The sequence below is a fragment of the Myxocyprinus asiaticus genome, chromosome 19, assembly GCF_019703515.2.
Source record: "Myxocyprinus asiaticus isolate MX2 ecotype Aquarium Trade chromosome 19, UBuf_Myxa_2, whole genome shotgun sequence".
Lineage (NCBI taxonomy): Eukaryota > Metazoa > Chordata > Actinopteri > Cypriniformes > Catostomidae > Myxocyprinus > Myxocyprinus asiaticus.
Window position 1 is genome coordinate 9820270 of NC_059362.1, and position 19597 is coordinate 9839866.

Sequence of the window (19597 nt, forward strand, 5' to 3'; positions counted from 1 at the left end):
GGCATGATGACTGGTTTATCTTTTTCATAATGTCATTATAGTCAGATCTACCATGCATTGTAGCCAGTGTTGTCACGATACCAAAATTTCAGTAGTCAGTCATATACCAGTGAGTGGAAATTCTCGATACCAAAACAAATACTTTCTAATTTTCTCATTAGGTACAGTAAATAGTTTCAAGTTCTCAAGTCATTATTCAAGACAAGGAAATGGAACCTTATTGTAAAGTTTATTTATTAATTTTTTGGTAAAAAAGTACCATAAAACAACATAGATTACAGTTTTTAACTGCATGAACACTAATATTTTTTAAAACTAATAAAATTGCATCCAAGAGCAATGAATGGTTGTCTCATTTTCTTGTTACTGTTGTTTGATTAATATTGACAGCATAGACAGTGGCAGGTCTATCAGGCTGCAATTAGACTGCAAGTCCTAATGCACAGATCTGATATTTTGATATAAATCTGCCTTTTTGTTTTTGTCTGGGTGTATACGTTTACTTTAGGCATAACTGATTGTGTTTCTATTAATAACTCACCAAGACAGGCATTTTGAAATTTATTTGACCATCACACAGGTGCATATCTGCATTACTGTGAGTGTTCTCACAGCACACATTAGCATGCACAGAGAAAGAAGCAATCTGTCAGTCAAACAGTGTGTGAATTTCCAAAACGTAGGATGGCAGTCATTTATATTAGTGAGGAAAGCTATACCTGATTGGTTGGAGAAACTATAAACCTACTCTAACCCTACCCACACACCTAACACTATCCAATCAGGTAGAGAATTCCTCATATACACTGGCGGCCAAAAGTTTGTAATAATGTACAGATTTTGCTGTTTTGGAAGGAAATTGGTACTTTAATTCACCAAAGTGGCATTCAACTGATCAAAGTTTTGTCACGACATTACTGATGTAAAAAACAGCACCATCACTATTTGAAAAAAGTCATTTTTGATCAAATCTAGACAGGCCTCATTTCCAGCAGCCATCACTCCAACACCTTATCCTTGAGTAATCATACTAAATTGCGAATTTGGTACTATAAAATCACTCGCCATAATATCAAACACAGCTGAAAGCTATTTGGTTCGTTAAATGAAGCTTAACATTGTTTTTGAGTTGCCACAGTATGCAATAGACTGGCATGTCTTAAGGTCAATATTAGGACAAAAATGGCAAAAAAGAAACAGCTTTCTCTAGAAACTCGTCAGTCAATCATTCTTTTGAGGAATGAAGGCTATACAATGCTCGAAATTGCCAAAAAACTGAAGACTTGATACAAAGGTGTATACTACAGTCTTCAAAGACAAAGGACAACTGGCTCTAACAAGGACAGAATGAGATGTGGAAGGTCAGATGTACAACTAACAAGAGGATAAGTACATCAGAGTCTCTAGTTTGAGAAATAGCCCTCACATGTCCTCAGCTGACAGCTTCATTGAATTCTACCCGCTCAACACCTGTTTCATGTACAACAGTAAAGAGAAGACTCAGGGGTGCAGGACTTATGGGAAGAACTACAAAGAAAAAGCCATTTTTGAAACAGAAAAACAAAAAGAAAATGTTACAGTTGGCAAAGAAACAGACATTGGACAACAGATCATTTGAAGAGAGCGTTATGGATCTTAACCGCATTGAGTTTTGTGGGATCAACTAGACTGTAAGGTGCTTGAGAAGTGCCCGACAAGACAGCCACATCTATGGCAAGTGCTACAGGAAACGTGGGGTGAAATGTCACCCGAGTATCTGGATGAACTGACAGGTAGAATCCCAAGGATCTGCAAAGCTGTCATTGCTGTATGTGGAGGATTTTTTAATGAGAACTCTTTGAAGTAGGTTAAGTTTTAAATTTTAAATGGTCATTTTTCATGTTATTAATGTCCTGACTATACATTGTGATCAGTTGAATGCCACATGGTGAATAAAAGTACCAATTTCTTTCCATAAGTACATTACAAAGGTTTTTGGAATAATCTGTACATTATTCCAAACTTTTGGAGTCTTCCCCTGCCATCTGAAGTTTCTTAACTCCATACATGGGGGAATCAGATTAAGGAAATAAAAATTGATCTTTAAGATTTTCATTGTTTGTATAGTTTCTTTTTCTGCTCCCTTTCCCTTTTGACCTGTTAATGAGATCGACCAGCGGTTGTCTAGCTGGTGGAACTGTTTATCTTTTCTGTTCTTTCTCCACCTTCTAGTCAGTTCCCTTTCAAGTTGTTCTCTCGATGCTGTATCAGAAGCTGACACTATGGGAACTCCTCCCAAGAGTGATGATCTCTGAAGCCCGAACAGAATTACGGCAATCTTATTGGCAAATGCCACTTGATGCTCCACCCCTCACGTATGCGTCATCACAGGCATTTTAACCCGAGCACAGCGCTATTTCGTCATAATATTTCTTCTCCAGGGTTGCGATTACATCTCTCGTGCTCTGCAAGCCTGTCTCATCACTTTTGATCAGCACACCTGAACAGTGAGTTATTTTAATCTCCCTATTGTGCTTCCGATGATAAGCATATCCTTTGCACTTAGGTGTATTGCTGTTGTTGCACTGTGTGTTTCTTTCTAGCTAAAGAAACTAAAAGAGCCATTTGCTTAAAGCATCTTTATCAAGATGCCGTTTCGCAAATGTTTCCCTCCGTGTGAGCGTTGGATCCCTCTGTCTGAAGCACAAGTGCTCTTCTTCATGACTGGGCCGTGCCCACACGGAAGCGGCGTTCATTGCATTCACTGTGTTTAAACTTAAGACACTTGGCTCTCGGCTTGCTTTCTTTTAGAAAAAGGATGCCAGTCCCCTCTCCTCCCCATATTGACCTCTGTGACTCCTGAGGGACCACATGAGAAAGGGAAGCAAAGAAGGAATATAGATCTTGGAAAGTTTGAGGATGATTTGTAGCCGGCCAGGATTTGTGTTTCTCTTCTTCTCCATCTCAAGTGGCTTCTCCTGTTCAGTTTGCCTGTGACAATCTGCACCCCTCTATTGGCGCGCATGGTGCGGTCACATTTGGTGGAGATTATAAAGATGGGGATGCTATATCGCTGGAGGCCTCTGAAGGTGAGACATGGTCACACTTGGCTAAAGCGCCCGCTAGTATGTCCCCCTGTGGGGTGGAAAATTGGGTCAGAGCGGCCTCAGATGCTGAGCTAATGGAGTTTCTCATGTGGTCAGTTGGATTTTACGCTTAGAGGGACTGTCTCTCCTCGACAAGGGTGCAACAGAGAGTGCCAGCACGCAATGCACAGAAAGGCTTCTACAGATGTTATTTTCTGGTCACCAAGAAAGACTGAGGGCTGCCGCTAATAATGGGCTTGAGGCGCTTGAACCGGACACTCATAAAGCCAACGTTTAAGATGGTTACTCGGAGACAAATTTTGTTTCATGTCCATCCGTTCCATTCAAAATCCTCGCACATTTACTAAATGTATCAATGCGGCACTTGCTCCGCTAAGGTGGAGCGCCGTCCATGTATTGTGTCAACTGGGCAAAGAGTATCTTGGTGCCCAGTCGGCATTAATATTGCTGAATTGCAAACAACATTAATGTGATTCAAACTAGGATCCTCACAGACTAGCGCTGGGATGAGTGACTGATGAGATATTGAGAGCACCTGGAGTGTGCGCTTGTTTGGTTGACGTAAGAGCAAGCATGTTGATGGGAGTGAAGTCTCAAATAGATCTAACAGTCTATATTGCTCCACACACTGTCTGATTGTCATGGTGCCATTTTTATTTGTATTAATAGTGATGCGTTACAACAAAACACCAAAGGCGTTAATCAAACCAAAGATACTAATGATTTTTCGGGCTTGTAATGGATCCATTGCTTATTTTTGAACGTATCTCTGCTGTGTGTGATGCTTTCATGGTTTTCACTGGTTGCCAGTATGTCACAATGACCTTTGATAGTGACAACAGATTTATTCATAACTGTTTTCAATACAAATAAATGTGAAAAAAAATTCACAATTAATATAATTTTACTGTGTGGGGCATAAACATATAACTTCCGCATATAACTTGCAAAAGTGTGGCAAAGGGCACTTAGTGTTTAAAAAAAAAAAAAAAAAAAAAAAAAAACCTGTATTGGCCTCAAATTTCCTGACTGGTGCACCACTAATTAATACGAGATTTAGCCAATGGCTACCGGTATGATCACAATGTGATCATATTTTTTGGTTCTAGTAAGCACTCTAGCTGCTTTATTTTGAACCAATTGAAGTTTATTTATTGAGCCTGCTGGACATCCTCCCAGTAGTGCATTACAATAATCTAGTCTTGAGGGTCAAGAATGCATGAATTAGTTTTTCGGCATCAGAAACAGAGAGCATGTGTCATAATTTAGCAATATTTCTGAGGTGGAAGAATGCTGTTCTGTAAACATTGAAAATGTGATTTCCAAAGGACAGATTGCTACCAAATATAACACCCACGTTCTTCTCTGTAGAAGACGATGTAACGGCTTGTTTTTAGAGGTTTTTGGTCCAATAATTGGTCCTCTGTTTTGTCAGAATTTAAGGAAATTTCTTGCCATCCAATCTTTGATCTCATTGATACACTCCGCTAACTTGGAGAATTGGGAAATTTTGTTGGGTTTCAAAGAAAAGTTGGATATTGTTGGCGTAACAATGAAAACGATAAGGTTACTCCTTTCCCTGAAAGGAGGGAATGAAATGCTGCATTATTGCTGATGCTTGGGGTTATTTACACAGGTAAAACCAGTCTCTGAAGCATATTAAAACCTCACCAATTTTAATTGGCAGAAATCACTTTGTGCACCACCTCCCCACACGTATCATTGGGCATAGATAAGGCAACACACAGTGCCTTCTCCACAGAATATTTGACTAAAGGGTACATAGCGATACTCGGCCCTTGTTGTGAAGATTCAGTAGTGCGGCCAGCTTATGCAGCATTTCATTCCCTCCTTTCAGGGAACCGTGGTGACATTCGTAACCTTATCGTTCCCTTTCAAGTCGGTCATTTCAATGCTGCATCATTGCTGAGTCTAGGTGAATGTATACCATCATGCCATGCTACTGATTGGCATACACAATGATGCCTACTAGCCAATAGGGTAGTTAAAGACACCCACAGAATTTCCTCTTCATATCATAAGAAGGGTGAAGTAAAATTATGAAAAGATGGATATGCATGGCCATGGTGCTAACCGATTAGGGTAGTGCAGCATCAGAGGATGATTTAAATCACTGACATGTGTGAATATATATGATGAAGGCAATAACCGAATGGGTAATGAAAATTCATATAGGGTGACCACTGGCTGTGGCTTATGGAATGACCATATATAAACAAGCTGGTAGTAAGCAGCAGAATACACAGTCTAGCTCTCATTCACAGTAAGCACTTGGGAAGAGAGAGAGAGGAGATATCCAGGATGTAAAACCAGCGAAAGTGCTAGGGGAAGCCCAAACTGCAGCTAGGCAGATATCCTCAAGGGAAACACCATTAGATAATGCCCATGAAGAGACCATGCCTAGTGATGGCAGAAACTAAGCTTTCCAAAACTTCTAGTCAATTGAACCAAATGCTTCGGAAAATGAATCACGGTCTCAAATGAAACACTCTAAACACCGCACACCGAGGACATCTGCTGGTCACAAGAATGTAAATGCAATGAGAAAACTCAAAGTCAAAAGCTGCTACAATAGCTACGTTTCCAGCAACGTTATTTTATGCACATTTTGGGATATCGCATAAAAACTGCTGGATGGAAACACCAAGATGTGAATAAATCTCCAAAATGCGCATTAAAAAAAATGATACGCTCACTTGAGGTTGATACATTTTTTATTCAATAAGAAGAAATGTGCATAAATTATGATGGAAACACATTTACCGAATAAACTTGTATTGAATTTGTTAGGAATAAAAGATGCACATCAAAAAGGTCATGTGACTGAAAAACTTGTTCATTACTGGACTAACTGGCAGGGCCAATCATCGCATCATCCTGGTCATCCTGAAATAATGGTGTCTAGAAAATCCAAAGCCTACAAAGAGTTTGCAGAGCAAATAATTTGAAAACAAACTTCAACTGTACGGAAGAGAAGGTATATTGACACTTTTGAAAAATATCTTATAGATCCACACTGTATAGTCATAAGGATGGATGAACGCACATATATAGCGCTCACAGAAGTGTGTAATGCGCTGTCGCTCCCAAACATGAGACAAAGTTATTTAGAGTGTTTTGTCTGGGTGCTCTAAACCACCAGAATTTTATTAATAAAACACAGTGGCTACAGTTTCTCTGGAAGTGGCGATTTCATACTTTTGAACACCCTTGGATGGAAACGCAGCTTTATTCACACATTGTTTTTGCGATAATATGTTTTTTTCGCATAAATTAAATTCACAACTTGGATGGAAACTAATGACACAATGCATTGGAAATTATTTACTGACTGCCCTGTATTTGTTATATATTTTTCATGTTTGTCTACAGTATCCTGGAATAAACAGATCTGAATATTTAGAGAATATGTAGACCTTCATGCGCCATGTTGGCCTTTGTATGATTACTGTTTTAAAATTATTTGAAATACCAAACAATATTTTTTGTTTCTTTTTTATTCTAAAACAACACTTTTTGTATAAACAAATGTAAAAAATATTTAAGCTTTTACGTTGTGCAATAAACATTTGAAAATGAAATGTTACAGTAATAAGTTAAACTCAATGTGGGATTCAATCTCAAATATCGAGTACTTCAAGTCACTGGCAAATGTGTTAACCACTCCACAACATAGCATTTATAACGTTTCAAAGTTGGGTGTACTAAATAAAAGAAAGAGAAGGTGTGTTATGTACAATAGTCTAAATTTCAGATTCATCTTTTGTAAAACACACAAATCTCTGTAAATATCACAAAATAAATGTGTCTCTCAAGTTTCTTTCTCAAACACATTTTGATTTTTTTCCCTGTCAGAACACAAAGTGTGTTTGATATGTAAACTTAACTAAATTCAAATCAGCAACTCTTGTTTGAATCAATACTGTTTTGTAGATCTAATTTATTGCTGAACAACCTCGAGAGCAGTTACAGCCTGCTTTTAACACTGATTCAGTTTTTCATTGTGGGACCAATGCCCCCTAGTGTAACCGCAAAACATCTTGAAACGTTTCGAAACTGTTTCGAAACAGTGTGACGTAACGAAGCCTCATTTGATGAAATCACGTAACTTGGCCAGTTTGATACACCAGCCGAAGCATTGGTCCGAAACAAATGATTTGTAAAGGTTTCAAGGCTTCATGAAGCATGTTTCGAAAGTGGCCATCACTAGCCATGCCTCCAGTGAAGTGAGCTTTAACACTAACAGGGCACTGTATGCTTTGCGAGTCATATGCGAGCGCAATGGCATTTACGATTCATTGTGAAAGCCTTTGTTTGGAAATGGCCAAACACTTAAATGTGACCTGTGATGCACACAAAGAGCTGATTTGACAGCCTCATTTGCCTCGTACGAATGCCCTTATGGGACATAGTGTGTGCAGTCTCTCCACCTTGTTCGAATCAAACGGAGGAGGAGAGAAATCCTGAAGGGTAATAACTTGCATCCTGAAGGGAGTGGTACATTTTTGGCATATAGCCTTTTCTGGGTTTGAGAACGGCTTTTGACCAGTCCGGTCCAAACTCTAAGCAAAAGTCATCGACTGATAGTCCCTGACATGTTTCACTGAAGCCAAAGCGAGAAGCAGTGCAGTCTTTAATGGGAGTATGTGTAAACTCACTGTATTCAATGGCTCAAACACTGGGCCTGTGAGTTCTTTTAACATAAGTGCTAAGTCCCAAACCAGAACAGTAACGGGGTGAGACGGTCTCAACCGCCTCATGCCGTGTAAGAATTTCACAGTAAAAAGGATGTCTGCCTACTGACAGACCACCCAGTGGGACATGTCCGGTTGCTATGGCAGCGACATACACTTTAAGCAAAGACGGGGTAAGACCCGCATCCAAGTTTTCTTGAAGAAAGATGTATGGGTTGTACATCGCATTGTAAAGGGTCCTCGCCTCAAGAGTAACACCAATAAGCGAACACATTTCAAGGTGTATAAACATCACATTGAAGCGGCTCTGGCCTGTAATATGGTATCGAGAACTGGTTGTGAGAGTCCTTCTGCGTCGAACGGGCACCGTTCAGGGCCCAGAGGTAAACTTTCCACAATTCCAGTTGTGGATGCCAAATCATGCCCACTGCCTGCGTGAGCAGATCCCTGCTCAGTGGAATCCTTCATGGAGGAGCATTCAAGAGCTCTATTAACTGTGAAACCATGGTTGGGCCATTCCAGCACAACTAGCTGTACAATTTCCTTGCCCTCACAAATTTTGCACAATACTTAGTGAAATAAGCTGGCCATTTGTGGGCTAGAGCATCCAGGCCCAGCAGAGCATGAGTCAGGGAAAACCATAGGCAACAATACGTTGTCTCCGGGGATGCAAATAGATATTTCTGCTTCCCCGAACCGATTCCATATCATCAGCAATGTCTGAAGACAAAGTCTACATTCTTCCTGTATAGCACCTTGTTGCGAGAGCAAACTTGCGTTGCACGTATAGATAAGAGATTTTTCTCGCAACAGAGGAGAAGCTGATGTGCCAAGTTCATCAAAGGGCATGATCTATCACCTCCTTGGAGATTTATGTAATTTATGTAACCCACAACCGCAGTGTTGTTGGTTCTGATCAGAATATGAAAACCCCTGGACGGCTGGCTGGAAAGCCATTAATGCTAGAAATACAGCGGGAAGTTCCAGACAATTTATGTGCCAGGTCATTTAAGCATCTGTCCAGGTACCAAAGGCTGGTTGCCCATCACACAGGGCTCCCCAGCCCGTATTCGAAGATTCCATCGTGACCACTTTGCATCTGGATTCTTCACCGAGTGTCACACCCATCTTATATATCACTGGCATTTTCCAAATAGTCAATGTGGATAGAAAGTGTCATGATACCACAAGACATAAGCAATGGTTGTCAAGTTATAAAGGGATTCTCAGCCTCAATGTCTGACCAAACTTGAAAAAGGCTTCAATCAACTTCAGAGGGTGCATGGAATAACTCAAAACATCTGATTCTTTAACACCGAAGCAATTTATTGAAAATTTTTCAGCAACAGCTTGATATTCTTTTGCTTATTTTCAGTGCTTAATTCAGATGTTTAGCTTAATAACGTATACAGAGAAAACACAAAAAATATAGGGTCACTACACACAGCAATGAGACCATTTAAGGATATTTAACTTATTTAAACTACAAACAATGTTACTAGAATACTCACAAATCACATAAAGTATATATTTACATAGCGGTTCAACAACAACACTAAATCAAATGCACTTACTGCACATGGCGAGTTAGCATATTAGATGCTAAACCCGCTAGCATTAACAAACAACTTGCGAGACATACACAACGTTCTTTTAAACAGTCTGTAGTCACTAAAGAAATGAATCTTTATCCTACCAGTAGTGTCTCAAAGTTGATGAACACATTGTGGCATTTCCCAGCTGTCCTTGAACAAACTTAGCATGTGGTTTACTCCAAACTCAATGGCTACAACCATGCAGGTTTTAGCAATCTTTCTCCTTTGGTTTTATAACCACCAACAACACAAACTTGTGTAGGAGAAGCACATCTACTTTGCAAACAAAGATCCCTCTGCACGCTGGTAATCACACACACACACTTGGTTCTATGTGACATGTGCAGTTTCAATGGCCAATCAGCTTCCTTGTTTCTTCCAGGTTGCTATGTGCTCACAACCAATAGTCTCCATTCATTTTGATCTCAAATCTAAACTCATTTTATCTGATAGATTATTTTTATTATTTATTTAACAATAATGAATATATATATTTTTTTCAATTTCAAGTTTAGCTTAACACCTCCCACTTGAGCTCCTGGTCAACTGACACAAGGAGGTCACACACACTTCTTGGCTGAAATTCGATCTCTTTATTGTTCCTCATTGGGAATCAAAACAACCAAGCGTCTAACATCCCTATGAAGAATCGTAGCAGGGATCTTGTCACAAAGCTTTTTTGTTGGTTTGACATTCTTGGCTGTTTCTGCTTGGTTTGGTTTAACAATCGAGACAGGATAACTGGGGAATACTCTGACCATTACATCTCTTACTGATCCTTTCTTGTCTGCATTTACACTGACGACTCTGGCCAACTTGTACTGACCTTTTAGAGCATTCTGGTCAGCCAACCATACCATATCTCCCATGGCAATATTCCGCTCTTTAGTATGCCACTTGTTTCTTACAAACAGGTTAGGACCTGCCAGCTGACACCATCTTCTCCATAACTTGTTGACTTCTTCCTGGATGAATCTTAGTCTTTTGTATGGATAGCCTTCAAACTCAAAACTTCCTTGATCCCCTTTTTTTCCAGTACGTCCCAGAAGAAGAGAGTTTGGACTTACGTATTCCACGCAGTCTTCCCGAATGTGTCCTGGAATCGATAGGTCTTTCATTGACCAAACTAGCTGCCGTGTAAAGAAAGGTTTGAAATTCCCCCCATGACATAACTCCATTAAACCCCAGATTCTGGAGGGCTTGCTTAACCAGACGGACAGCTGCTTCTGCTGCTCCATTTCTGTGAGGGGAATCTGCAGGATGAATTTTCCAAGACCACTCCATGCCGTACTTGGCTGCTTCAATTTCTAACTTTACCCTATATTGTCATTCTAGGAACTTGTGAAGATCTTCAAGAACAGACTTGGCCCCTATGAAATTTCATCCCGAGTCTGACCACAATTTCCTTGGATGTCCCCTTAAAGCAGAAATCCTTCAGTTGATTGGTCCCTGGCAATATCAGTATGAATAGCTCTTGATGCCATACAACAGAAGACAATTCCCCAAACTTTGAATCCCACCCTCTTCTTTACCTCATCTTTTACCACATAAGGTCCAAACAAATCCAGGGTTGTGAACTCAAATGGTGCAGCTGGTTCAGACCGCTCTAGTGGAAGATCTCCCATAATCTGTTGGCATTGCTTCGCTCTTGCCTTTCTGCAGGTCACACAGCAGTCTACGGATTTCTTAGCTAGTCTGCGGCCTTTTACCACCCAAGCTTTTCTGCTCATTCTCAACAAAGTTCCAGCCACTCCTTCATGGTTTACTTGATGAGCTTACTGAGCCAGCAGCGTAGACACATATGCATAATATGGTAAGATTGGAACTACAGTTTTGTCCTCATTGAAGATTTGAATTCTACCTCAACAAACAGTCCAGAATTTTCATCCTTATACACTGCCAAACTACTGAGGGTAGTATCAGGGAAGACCACATTCTCTTGGGCTGCTAGAAAGAGATCTTCAAGAGCATCCTCCTGTTCACTTACTGTCAAGATAGCTTCCTTGAATCTTCCCTCCATAGACTTTACCTCCCACTTTGATAAACCCAAGGTCTTAGTTCTTATCTTCAGCCACATCTTGACAGCTCGACTCACCCAAGCAGTAACTCTGACCAGTCTGGACAAGCTGCTGAATTTTTCAACATCAAGGTACTTACTTGCCACTAAGCCTTCAGACATCCTTCCTGATGAAACAGTCATCTACCTTTCCTTTTGATTTGTAGAGGTGCCTGAATCCACAATGAGGTTATTTAACTCAACTTTCCCTCCATCCTCATGAACTCTCACTTTAAGTTTCTCCAGGAGTACTGACTCTTGTTTTTTCTTAGCCATACTTCTGGTTAGTACTGCAGAGAATGCTTTTCTCTGGAGTTTGTTAATACTTTCTCTTGCAGCAGTTGCAACCTCAGCAACTGACTTTATTGGCCAATCCTCCACTGGCCACTTCAAGAACACTGGCCCACTCTGCCATGCAGAATCTTCTTTTAGGCCTTCTGGACTACCTCCCCTTGTGATAATATCTGCAACGTTTAAGTTGCCTGGGATCCACCACCAGTCTTTAACAGGCGTAGTTCTCTGGATCTCTCCAATTCTATTTGCAAAGAAGGACTGGTAGCCATAGCTAGCCCGCTGAATAGCTCCCAACACTGTCTGGCTGTCCACCAGATGGAACCATTGGTCAATCTCAACTTGGCAATGTTTCTCAGTGTACTTTCTAAGCATGGCTGCATGGCTGCATAAACTGCACCACACATTTCAGCCTTGACTGCTTCCCATTTTTGATCCAAAGGAGTCAATTTGGCCTTGGATTCAACTAGCCTCACCTTAATGCCTTGGTCTGTTTCCCACCTGAAATATGTTACAGCTCCATAGGTCTTATCACTTCCATCAGAGAATGTTATTCCCAACGGTTTTCATTTCCAGCCTGCAGGTGTTAAGCCTCTGAGAAACTTTATCTTGCCTAGCTGAACATACTCCTCAAACACTTTAATGGCTTCTTCTCTGAGGTTTTCTGACAGTGGTTTATCCCCTGTATCTTTGATCAAATTTCCACGTCCTGCCTCCTGAAATGCCTTTCGTAGAAGGATAGCCTCTTTTTGCTTAACAGTTGTGACCAGGCCAATCGGATCATACAGTCCAGCCATCTGACTCAGTAGCTCTCTTTTAGTCAGAGGATTAGGAGTCTTGGCCCTGACCTCCTCTTTAAGGAGGTTTTGTCCTACTCTCATTTTCTTTTTCCACTTGGAAAAATTTATTGATGTCATGATATAAAGTTTATCCTCTTCCACCAGATACCCAACTCCAAGGGCCTTGTTGTCTGTATTCCTCAACTGGTTTGGAAGTTTCAGGATTCTGTCTTCTACTGTTGACTTTACTAACTCACCATCACCAGGCTTCCAATTTTGTTCTGACCGAACCCAGTGCTTCAAGAAAAACCCTCCAGCTCTTAGGATCTCCTCAACACCTTCAGTTATTTTATCCAGCTTTTTCTGATCATTGTGGGAAGTTAGAATATCATATACATAACTATCCTCTTTGATAACTTTGCGCTCTTCACGTAGATGAAAGAACTTTGTCAGTTTTGCAGTTTCTCGCATGGCTAACTGTGCAATGCACCCTGCTGGTCAGTCACCGATGTTAACTCTGGTGATTGCATATTCTCCTATTCCTTTACTCTGATCATCTCTCCACAGAAACCTATGTAGATGCATTTCTCTCTCCTCCAGCCATACGGAGTTATACATCTTCCTGATATCCCCTAGAACAGCATAAACTCCTCTCCTAAACCTTAGAAGGACAGCTCTGATCGGATTAAGAACATCTGAGCCTTTCAGAAGAAGATCATTCATACTGCTTTAAATTTCTGACTGCTGTTCCATACCAAGCACACTGGAGTAGTAACTGAATGAGGATTTGGTGCAATCAGGTGACAAATACCACACTGGTCCATTCCAGCAATTAATTATATCCGCAATGAGCTTGATTGCTGCTCCTCGCTCCACCATTTCATGAATTTGAGCTGCATAAGCGACTTGCCATTCTGGCTCCCTCTTGAGCTGCTTTTCTGTTCTCAGAAATGTTTCCTCTACTCCACTAATATTGTTAGGAAGGGAAGCTGGATCTTCAGTCCAGGGATATTTTGCATGCCAATGAGGAGACTGGCTGTGAACATCTACATAGGTAAGACACTTTTATAATCTTGAGTTCTCTTTCCTCTGCCAATGTCATCTCCTTACCACCTGGCTGACAGTTTCCACAGCGACAGGCTCCACACAGTGGTTCACAAGCTGCCCCAATGCTATCCCATTTCTACCATCCCAGAACTCACGGTTGCTAGCAGCTGCAATGTTTGTCTCAGCTCTGATTTCTTGAAGTAGTTGGACTGACTTAGACATCACTTGCATTTCAGGTTCTCCCACTTTCTCTTCATATTTTGCTGTGGCTGTTCTCATTGAGCAAGCAAAATGTGTTTTGGACTCATATGCAGCTATGTTTATTTCTTCAAATAAGTCTGGATGAGCTCCGCCTACTGTCTTTCCCAAAGGACTGTCCCATAAGACAAGATCCCCCACAACCTTCACTCTTTGTGGGGCTAATCTCCCTTCTTGGTGGCTAATAAGAAGTTCAATCTCTTTAGGTCTTACCAGCTCTTCAAGTTTGACTTCTGGGAAGAATCTCTGCAATTGCTTAGGTTTGATGACTTTATGCACTTTAGCAATTTCATCCAAGCCATAACAGAGAAGGTCATGCGCTCTTTCTTTGTCTTCATCAGTCTTGACTCTGACTCTAAGAAGATATCGCTTGGTTTTCACCTTGATGGTCATTCCAGCAACTCCATGCACTATCAGAGTGACATCTTCGCTCCTTAACCTCAATCTTTCTGCAGCCTTGTGGGTTATATATTTGGTATCTGATGCAAGGTCTACTAAAGTTCCAATCTTCTGCCCCACATTGGCTGTAACTTCCATGAGAATCATGATGACAGGTAGTTCTTGTACCCCACTTTCCTTTAAAAGTCCAACTTGGGTTTTTCCAGTGCAAGTCACTGTTGCAGCTTTGTTGGTGAAGGCATTCCTACATCGCTCAGCCAGCTCTAGGGAAAGTTCAGCTAAAAATTCCTCTTGTTCTGCTGTTAGCACATTTACCTTCCTACTATCCTTTAGAGACCTTTTCTCACTGCCACTTGTGGATTCTCTTCTTGGACAGAGAAAATATGTGTCTCTGCAGTCGGTGTCACCCTCATGATGTCCAAGGCACTTTTTACATGCCCCAGCCTTTCTCACAGTAGCTTTCTTTTCAGCTAGCTCTAACTCCTTAGACTTCTTACACAAGAACATCTTGTCTTTATGATTTACAGCTCCACACACAGCACACCCACCATCAGAATCTTTCTTTGTGGTTCTTGTAGATGCATGCCTCCTGTCAAATCTATTTTCCGATTTATCTAGTCTTTCTGCCTTGTCGGTGATTCTGAGCTGCTCGAATTTCTCAAGAACATCTTCCTGTTTCCTTAAAAACTTCAGCAGGAGGTCAAAGTGATCCTCTGGAGTTACACCATTATCAGGGTCAATCATGAAGTTAAGCCAGTCTCTTTTTACAACTTCAGGCAGTTTACTCTCAATAGACCTGATTACGAGGGGGTTCTTGATTGCACCAGTGTTCTGTCAGGTCAGATAGAGCTTTTTCAACAGTCTGGGTCAAGTCTATCACTTTTCTGGGTTGACTGCCCTTTACAGCAATCAACTTTCCATTGGAAACTGGAATTCTTTCCAGTTCTTCAATAATTTCCATGGCGATTGTTACCATATCGATTTTCCAACACTCTAAACACATCCTCAGCAGTGCTAGAACTTGACAGTCTCAGATCCTTAACAATTCTGTCATCCAAGCTGTCCAGGAGCTGGATTGTCTTGACCTCTGCTGATCCAGTTGGTTCTCCTTGTTTCTGCAAACTTTCCCAATCCTTACAACGGAAGAAATCTCTCTTGATACCACTAAATTTAGGCAAACTAGTTGGTTTTAGTCTCACAGCTGGTGTAATCGGCATAGTTTGGAGAGCTGTGTTTGGGTCTCTAGGACCTGCAAATTAAGAACTTCTTTCAGCATTATGTGCAGTAATAAACTCACTGTTTCTTGAAACAAGTCTATTATTTTGTACTTTTAACTGCTTTATTCTGCTCTCAAAGTCCATCTTCTCTGTTGTAGGAATCCATCGCTCCCAGCTGGATAGAGTTTTGACTGCTCTACTTACGAGCCTTTCCAAGTGAATTAGTTGAACTTCATATCCTTCAAAATTGACAACAGCAACAGGTATTGAAGCAGAATATTCACACGTTTTCTCAGCTTCATGGACTGCAATAGTTAATTCCTTTTGGCAATACCTCTACCACAGGTTAATTTGGACAATTTTTCACACCTCTTCGAGCTGTCTCACAATCACTAACAGTCTTCTCAATATCCGCTGCCTGCTGCATTTCAAGCTCCACGTTCTCATCACTCTTTGCTTTAGCTTCCAACTCTGCCAGCAATCCCATCTTATAGTCATCATTCACATCAAAAAGTGCTCGTGCACTAAAAGAGATTTTCTGGAATTCCTTTCTGAGTTCAGATTCAATCATTTGACTTGACTCTCGAATGAGAAGGTTAGCTTGCTTTGTAAAACACATATTTGCAGTGGTTCTCTCTGTCTTAAGTTAGTGCACTGTTTCCCCCAAAGAGTCACTACACACAGCAATGAGACCATTTAAAGATATTTAACTCATTTAAACTACAAACAATGTTACTAGAATACTCACAAATCACATAAAGTATATATTTACATAGCGGTTCAACAACAACACTAAATCAAATGCACTTACTGCACATGGTCAGTTAGCATATTAGATGCTAAACCTGCTAGCATTAACAAACAACTTGCGAGACATACACAACGTTCTTTTAAACAGTCTGTAGTCACTAAAGAAATGAGTCTTTATCCTACCAGTAGCATCTCAAAGTTGATGAACACACTGTGGCATTTCCCAGCTGTCCTTGAACAAACTCAGCATGTGGTTTACTCCAAACACAATGGCTACAACCATGGAGGTTTTAGCAATCTTTCTCCTTTGGTTTTATAACCAGAAACAACACCAATTTTGGTAGGAGAAGCACATCCACTTTGCAAACAAAGATCCCTCTGCACGCTGGTAATCACACACACACCTGGTTCTATGTGACATGTGCAATTTCAATGGCCAATCAGCTTCCTTGTTTCTTCCAGGTTGCTATGTGTTCACAACCAATAGTCTCCATTCATTTTGATCTCAAATCTAAACTCATTTTATCTGATAGTTTTTTAAAAAATTATTTTTCTTTATTTAACAATAATGAATATAATTTTTTTTCAATTTAAAGTTTAGCTTAACAATGGTGTCGCCATGAATGATGAGGCACATTCAATCTGGGCCAGCACTGAAGGGGTCTTATTCGCAGTAGTCCCAGCAGAGTGACCACTGCAGCTGAAGTCATGAGGTCCAGGGACTGTTGAGAAAACTTCAACGGAAATGTTTTTTCCCAGCTTGAATGTGTTAAAATACCAGAGAATGGAATGAATGCGCTCTTCTGTCAGGTGTGCCAGAGGAGAGACAAAGTCACTCCCAGGAAGGAGATCTGGCAATTGGGCATCCCAATTGAGTCCCAAATGCTCCAAATGTGCAAGCAATAGGTCTCTATGTTTGCAAGCTTGTTCCTCTGACTGCTAAAAGTAACCAATCATTGAAGTAATTCATAACACAAATGCTGCTCAGCCTTAGCGGAGCAGGACAGCATCGACACATTTCGTGAACGTGTGAGGAGCCAGGGACAATCTGAAGAGCTGGACTTTGAACTGGTAATCAGTCCCCTCGAAGGCGAATTTCACAAATGCCTGTGATGAGGGGCTATGTTCACATGAAAGTAGGCATCTTACAGGTTGATTGACACAAATCAGTCCATATGGCAAACATGAGACATGAATATTTTCCTTCAAGTAAAGCGCCTCAAATCCAAAATGGATTCCGCCGTGCTTTTTGTCAGTTAGAAAGTAGTGGCTGTAAAATCCGCTGTGAGCACTGTCCATCGATATCCTTTCTATCGCATCTTTCACAAAAAGATATAATATATCTGAACAGAAAACCGGCGCGTCCCACACCGTTACAGTGGAGGAAATAATGCAGTTGAAACGAGGCGGCTGCCTCACAAACTGTTGCATGTAGTTGTGCTCTAGCATGAACCAGAACCTCATTTCCGGCCCATGACAGTAGGGAAAGTGAGAGGCCTAATAGGCGATAATGAGGCACCTAAAATTTCTGCGTTGCGGCATAGCTGTCTTCTGGCATGGTGTGAACATAGCTGCCATCGCCAGTATTGCCAATATTGCCATGGCAATACTAGTTATATTTTAAGTATTGCCAGGAAATACTACTTTTCTCTGTTCATACAGCTTCATTAACCTACATTTTTAGCTCTGGTAAAGTCGCACCTACTGCGTCTCTCTCTCTCTCATGCAGCATTCCGCAGCTCATTGGGCAATTATCGAGTTTAGTGTGAACGGCTGTGCGCACAATGAACAAAGGAACTTGCATGTTTGTTGAAAGATTACACCTACAGGTGCATCTCAATAAATTAGAATGTCGTGGAAAAGTTCATTTATTTCAGTAATTCAACTCAAATTGTGAAACTCGCGTATTAAATAAATTCAATGCACACAGACTGAAGTAGTTTAAGTCTTTGGTTCTTTTAATTGTGATGATTTTGGCTCACATTTAACAAAAACCCACCAATTCACTATCTCAAAAAATTAGAATACATCATAAGACCAATAAAAAAAACATTTTTAGTGAATTGTTGGCCTTCTGGAAAGTATGTTCATTTACTGTATATGTACTCAATACTTGGTAGGGGCTCCTTTTGCTTTAATTACTGCCTCAGTTCTGCGTGGCATGGAGGTGATCAGTTTGTGGCACTGCTGAGGTGGTATGGAAGCCCAGGTTTCTTTGACAGTGGCCTTCAGCTCATCTGCATTTTTTGGTCTCTTGTTTCTCATTTTCCTCTTGACAATACCCCATAGATTCTCTATGGGGTTCAGGTCTGGTGAGTTTGCTGGCCAGTCAAGCACACCAACACCATGGTCATTTAACCAACTTTTGGTGCTTTTGGCAGTGTGGGCAGGTGCCAAATCCTGCTGGAAAATGAAATCAGCATCTTTAAAAAGCTGGTCAGCAGAAGGAAGCATGAAGTGCTCCAAAATTTCTTGGTAAATGGGTGCAGTGACTTTGGTTTTCAAAAAACACAATGGACCAACACCAGCAGATGACATTGCACCCCAAATCATCATAGACTGTGGAAACTTAACAGTGGACTTCAAGCAACTTGGGCTATGAGCTTCTCCACCCTTCCTCCAGACTCTAGGACCTTGGTTTCCAAATGAAATACAAAACTTGCTCTCATCTGAAAAGAAGACTTTGGACCACTGGGCAACAGTCCAGTTCTTCTTCTCCTTAGCCCAGGTAAGACGCCTCTGACATTGTCTGTGGTTCAGGAGTGGCTTAACAAGAGGAATACGACAACTGTAGCCAAATTCCTTGACATGTCTGTGTGTGGTGGCTCTTGATGCCTTGACCCCAGCCTCAGTCCATTCCAAATTCTTGAATCGATTTTGCTTGACAATCCTCATAAGGCTGCAGTTCTCTCGGTTGGTTGTGCATCTTTTTCTACCACACTTTTTCCTTCCACTCAACTTTCTGTTAACATGCTTGGATACAGCACTCTGTGAACAGCCAGCTTCTTTGGCAATGAATGTTTGTGGCTTACCCTCCTTGTGAAGGGTGTCAGTGATTGTCTTCTGGACAACTGTCAGATCAGCAGTCTTCCCCATGATTGTGTAGCCTAGTGAACCAAACTGAGAGACCATTTTGAAGGCTCAGGAAACCTTTGCAGGTGTTTTGAGTTGATTAGCTGATTGGCATGTCACCATATTCTAATTTTTTGAGATAGTGAATTGGTGGGTTTTTGTTAAATGTGAGCCAAAATCATCACAATTAAAAGAACCAAAGACTTAAACTACTTCAGTCTGTGTGCATTGAATTTATTTAATACACGAGTTTCACAATTTGAGTTGAATTACTGAAATAAATGAACTTTTCCACAACATTCTAATTTATTGAGATGCACCTGTATATAAAA